Below are 6,467 nucleotides of genomic sequence, written 5' to 3'. Positions count from 1 at the left end.
GGTTTTGAGGGACTGGGCAGCTGGATGGAGTATTCCCCACGGTGAGACTGGTCATCAACTCCATGGTGGAATCCACTGGAACAGCTGAGTAGCTGCCTTTGGGATGCGGTCTGCTTCCTGTATATAAACAGCAGCTGTGAGAAAGGTGTTCTGGTTCCCTAATGCCGCTCTGACAAGAATATACCACCAATGGGGTGGCCTTAACAAACAGGAGTTTATTCTCTTACAGTTTGGAGGCTTTAAGTCCAAGTTCAAAGTGCCAGGCTCTAGGGGCTGGGTGAAAGCCCCTCAACCTTGGGGTCCAGCTCTGCCTCCTGCTCCCGGCCCACTGGACCTAGAGGCGTTTCTTCACTCAGACAGCTGCTGGCTGCTGAGGCTGAGAAGCCCCAAGGTTGACAAGTAAAAAGGCACAGTCCCGATGTTACCAAACCACGGCCATTGCAAGTCCCAAGGTCGGCAGAGCATGGCAGCTGCTGAACAAGGACACATGCAGGGTCCAGGCGCGCCACAGGCTAGAGACCGTTCCCAAAGCTGCTGTTTATATACAGGAACCAGACCACATTCCCTAAGGCAGCTACTCAGCTGTTCACAGTAGCTTCCACCATGGAGCTGATTACCAATCTCACCATGGGGAATACTACATCCAGCTGCCCAGCCCCTCAACCAGGCCCAGCCAAGTTCACAAGAAACACATAATCACCACAGAAGGTCTCTGGCTTTACAGCACGCTTAGACCCTACGTGCAGCTGAGTCTTTATTTAGCAGCCTGCCATGCTTCCTGCCGATCTGGAGGCTTGAATCAATGGTCTGCCGTGTGGTTTGGTAATATCAGGACTGTGCCTTTGGACTTACTGACTTTGGGCTTGGCAGCCTCAGCAGCCAGCAGCGCCTGAGTGAAGAGAAGTCTCCAGCTCCAGTGGGCCGGGAGCAGGAGGCAGAGCTGAAGCCCAAGGTCGAGGGGCTTCCAGCGAGCCCCTAGACCTGGCACTTTGAACTCGGACTTCTAGCTTCCCAAACTGTAAGAGAATAAGCTCCTGTTTGCCCAAGCCCTCCCATCTGTGGTGTGTTCCTGTTGGAGCACCACTAGGAAATCAGAACAGGCCTCCTTGGATAGAAAGTCCACAGTGGCTTGTTATAATGTGGCCAAGGACCTGTCAGACCTTTCCTTGAAACCCGAGTAATATCACCCTGAGGAACCACGATAAAGGCGCTGGCCTAGTGCATATGTCCCCAGAGATCTGCTAGGACACTGATGGGATCTCCTTGTAATGTCCGTGGACCCTCCTACGATACCCAGAGGGCCTTGCTTCAATGCACTGGGTGCCTCTTTTACATATTCTGAGCTCCTGCTGAAATGTCCCCAGATCCATTATGCCCCACGTTGAGAGTGCCCAAACCTCCTCTGGAAACCCTCTTAAGCCCTGGGATAATGTACCCATCATTCAGCTAATGCCTCTTGGCCCCTTAAAATGGTCTCCAGACCCCACGGTGCTGCCCACACCTCTACACTGCCCTGAGGAGGACCCCTGCAGCACCAACCCCCCCCTCAGCCCTCCTGTCTCTACTGTATTGCCCATGCCTCTGGGGCCTGGAACCCTGTGGGACTATCAGCACCAGGTCTCCCACTCTGTGCCCCTTGATCTTGTGTGATAATCTCAGGCACCCAGCGCCATACCCCTTGGGTCCAGGACAGTATCCTGAGACCCATCCATAACAGCCTTCAAGAGTCTACGCAAATGTCCCACAGAGCTGGTCACCTCACAGCCCTGGATGCTAACTGAGTCCTGAACCCCAATAAGAGCTTCCAATGATCCACTTCAGGAGTGCCACAAAGTGCTCTGCACCCCAGGCCCCTGCCTTGCTGCCCAAATCTGTTCAGATTGCCCTTATTTCTGTTGTAAGGCCCCCTGAACCCACTCCTTGGGTCCCTCACCCATTGCCTTCCATCAGGTCCTGGCCTATTCAGAGCCTCCCCTGGAAAGACAGAGAGACAGGTAGGTAGGGAGACAGATGATAGATAAATAGACTGACAAATAGAAATAGAGACAAAATAGATATTCAGATAGACAACTAGATCCCTGCCCAGAGACAATGGTAGAGAGATAGCAGCAAGAGAAGCGAGGGACCGGCATGAGACAGAGTGGCAGGCTCACCGGCCCACGGAGCAAGAACACTGAGTGCCTTTGGGCAGGAGGCTTGCTGGCGAAGTGGGCTGCACCTATCACCGGGGCTAAACGAGCTTTGTAACACTTGCCCAAGCAGACCAGAGGCCGAAAGGCCAAGGGCCAGGGAGACACGCCTGCGGGAGATGTCCCAATCAAAAATTGTAGCCTGAGGGTGTTCCTGAGCCTGAATTGTAACCCGTTACTTCCCTAATAAACCTCATGATTATGAGTATTGTCTGTGAGTTCTGTGTGGCCATTGCAATGAATCGGGAGCTCTGATAGCATGGTGCCTAAGGCACTCGACAGCTAAACGGAAGGCTGGCGGTTCAAACCCACCAGCCACTCCTCGGAAGGAAGGTTGGGCAATCTACTTCTGCAGTGATACTGCCTCAGAAACCCAAGGAGGGGTCACTATGAGTCATGTCTCACTCCACGACAGTGAGTTTGGTGTTTTTTGGTTTTATTACAATGAATTACACGATCCAGCAGAGAAAGGGAGCATGCCGTGGGAGGGACGGTTGGTTTCAGAGTTGGTAAAGAGTTTTAGAGTGGCGGCATGTCTGACCTCCACTTCACAGGAATCAGCCTTGGGCTGATCTTTATCCCTCTCCCTTGTGAAGTCAGAGGAGGTCAGCAGCTGCCCCACACCCTTTCTGCCGCTGGCGTCAGAACCAGGATTCATTGCAATGGCCCCAGACTCATGGAAGCACGGAACCGTGTAAGAGACAGAAGGAAGGGGCCTGGGAAGTGAAACTTTGGATTCTCAGATCGTTACTTCAGTTGTTGTTACCTGTAACGTATGTTGTTGTTGTTGTTATGTGCCGTCGGGTCGGACCCGACTCATAGCGACCCCTCCTTGGGTTTCCAAGGCAGTATCACTACGGAAGTAGATTGCCCCATCTTCCTTCTGAGGAGTGGCTGGTGGGTTTGAACCGCCAGCCTTCTGGTTAGCAGTCAAGTGCCTTAGGCACTACTCTACCACCAGAGCTCCTACCTTCACAGAAGCAAAGCCCAAACCAAACCCAGGGCCTGGAGGGGATTCTGACCCACAGCGCCCCTAGAGGACAGAGTGGAACTGCACCACAGGGTCTCCAAGGCTGTCAGTCTTTATGGGCGCAAAGCCCAAACCACACCCGCTGGAAGCAAAGCCCAAACCAAAGTCACTGCCATTGACTTGACTCATAGCGACCCCTCCTTGGATTTCCGAGGCAGTATCACTACCGGAAGGAAGGTTGGGCAATCCTACTTCCGTAGTGATAACTGCCTCGGAAACCCAAGGAGGGGTCGCTATGAGTCGGGGCCGACTCGACGGCACATAACAACAACAACAACAATCACTACCGAAGTAGGTCGCCCCACCTTCCTCTGAGGAGTGGCTTAGACGTCAGGAAGACAATCATCCAAGACAAGCAAAAGCATCAGCAGGTGCCCAACACAGGAAGCTGAGTGGGACCCACTGAGTCACGGCCATGGGGCTAACTATATATGACTGAAAACAAAGGAAAGCATTGCAAAATCACCATTGTTAGCAGATCCATTCATCACTGTTGAAGGAGGGACTGCAGAGAGGAGAAAGGACCATGATTGGATACAAACATAATTGAAGATTAAAAGGGGGTTACGGGATTGGTTTGGTGCTTGACAAGCTTTTAAGAACCCAGACACTATCTTTCTGACAGCCAAGCACCACCTAATTTCTTCACCATGGTTCACAACTAGCCCAAGTCCATCCTTAAAACATATCTTGTCGATATATATGACCCACTTCATGGCAGGCTATTAGCTTTCTAGGAGACTGCATTTTAAGTAAACTTCACATAAAAAAGACCAGGCTTCAAGGGGCAGGAGTGCATGGGAGGGAAGGGCACAGGGAAGAGGTAACCACAGGGAGGAAGTGGGAGGAGAGCTGTTACATTGTGGGGAATTGCAGTCAATGTCATGAGACACAATGTGTATGAACCGCTCTATGGAAAATGATCTTGCTCTGTAAACTGTCACCCAAATCACAATAAAAATTAAAAGGAAAAAAAAAATAAAAGAAGGGGCATACTGGTCTGATAGAGATTGGTGAAACCCCCAAGACTATAAACCCTAGTAACCCTTAGTGCCTGGAACTGGACTCACTCCCTTGGCTTCCAACCAAACAACAGACAGGCCTACATGGTCAACATTTATATCAAGGAGGTCCGCTCCTTAGAACCATCAACCACAGGAGATCAGAAGGGCAACATTTGCACAGGGAGACGGCTCAGAGAACAGGAATGTATAGGAAAGAAGGACACAGGAAAAAGATCACCACAGGGAGGAAGTGGGAAGAGCACTGTTGCATTGTGGGGAATTGCAGTCGATACCATGTAACAAAATGTGTATGAACTGTTGAATGGAAAATGAATCTGCTCTGTAAACTTTCACCCAAATCACAATAATTAAAAAAAGTAATCCTCATATAACATTTGATAATCTTAATAATAATATCTGGAGCTCTGGTGGCACAGTGCCTAAGGCATTTGACTTCTAACCTGAAGGCTGACGGTTCAAACCCACCAGCCACTCCTCGGAAGGAAGATGGGGCAATCTACTTCTGTAGAGATACTGCCTTGGAAGCCCAAGGAGGGGTCACTATGAGTCAGATCTGACTCCACAGCACTGAGTTTGTTTTTGAATAATAATATCATCAGGCCAGTAATGTTGTTGTTTTGTGCTGTGGAGTCAGACCCGACTCATAGCGACCCCTCCTTGGGTTTCTGAGGCAGTATCACTACGGAAGTAGATTGTCCAACCTTCCTTCCGAGGAGTGGCTGGGGGGTTTGAACCACCAGCATTCTGGTTAGCAGTCAAGTGCCTTAGGCACTATGCTACCAGAGCTCCCTAGGCCAGTAATGGTATAGATTAAAATGCTAGTGAAGAAAATATAAAGGAAAGTTTTTCAGTTAAAAACACATGGAAAGGTTTACGTATGCCAGTTAGTAAAATGTAAGTGACAGAACAAAACTACTTCAAAAACAGTGGGGGTTATGCACAAAGCAGTCATTTCAATAACATTCACTAAGGGGAGATTATTCGTGCACAGAACTTAAAAGTACATGAAACAGAAGTAATAAATATGAAATCAGCAAATATACTGATAGTCTGTACAGAAAATTCTTACCTGTCAGATAAACCCAATTTGCCAACATACAGACACTAAAAAAGCAATAAAGATTTAAACAAAGTCCAGTAACTTCAAAGTCCATGCCTTGGGACAGATTTTCTGCTTCCGCTCACTATGGCGTTGCTGTTTCAAGTCAAAATGAGTACTTGAGTTCTTCAATCTGTGACCAATGTGCCCTAAGGTATGACACTTTCTAGTTCAGCTGCATTCCAAAAAAGGTGATCCAACAGAACATAGAAGTTATCAAACCGTATCATTAATATCACACACAAATAAAATTTTGCTGAAGATAATTCAAAAATGATTGCAGCAGTATATTGACAGGGAACGGCCAGAAATTCAAGCCACATTCAGAAGAGGGCCGGAATGAGGGATATCGTTGCTGATGTCAGATGGATTTTGGCTGAAAGCATAGAATACCAGAAAGATGTTTACCTATATTTTATTGGCTATGCAAAGGTATTTGACTGTGTGGATCATAAAAAATTATGGAGAACACAAAAACACCGTTCCACATCCTACTTTGGCGAGTAGTGACTGGGATCTTAAAAGCTTGCAAGAAGCCATCTAGATGCAATGATGAGTCTCTCCTCATCCAGAGCAAAGAAGAATGAAGAAAATCAAATATTCATGGAAACAATCAGTCCTGGCAACTGCTACACCATGCAATCCTCAGCCTACATGACTATAAGACCAGAAGAACTAGATGGTGCCCGGCTACCACTGTCAGCCACTCGGAGGGGGATCTATGGAGGAGATCCTGGATAGAGATGGAGAACAATGTGGAACACAACTCAAAATTTAAAAAAAAAAAAAAAAAAGGGGGATAAGGTTTGCTGGTCTGATGGAGCCTGGTGGAACCACTGAGACTATGGCCCCTAGCTGCCCGTCAGGTCTATAATTGAACCCACACCTGTGGCTTCCAGCCAAACAAAAGACAGGCATATGAATGAACATTTACATTAGGTAGATACACTCCTTGGAGAGAACAATCATGGAGTATAGAAGGGCTGTGTCTGCACAGGGAGACAGCTCAGGGGGTAGGGGTGCATGGAGGGATGGGCACAGGGAAGAGGTAACTATGGGGAGGAAGTGGGAGGGGAGCTGTTGCATTGTGGGAAATTGCAATCAACATTATGAGACAAAGTGTA

The sequence above is a fragment of the Orycteropus afer genome, unplaced genomic scaffold (genome assembly GCF_000298275.1).
Source record: "Orycteropus afer afer isolate SDZICR_OR568_19922 unplaced genomic scaffold, OryAfe1.0 scaffold00099, whole genome shotgun sequence".
Taxonomy (NCBI): domain Eukaryota; kingdom Metazoa; phylum Chordata; class Mammalia; order Tubulidentata; family Orycteropodidae; genus Orycteropus; species Orycteropus afer.
Note: the sequence above shows the minus strand (reverse complement) of the source record.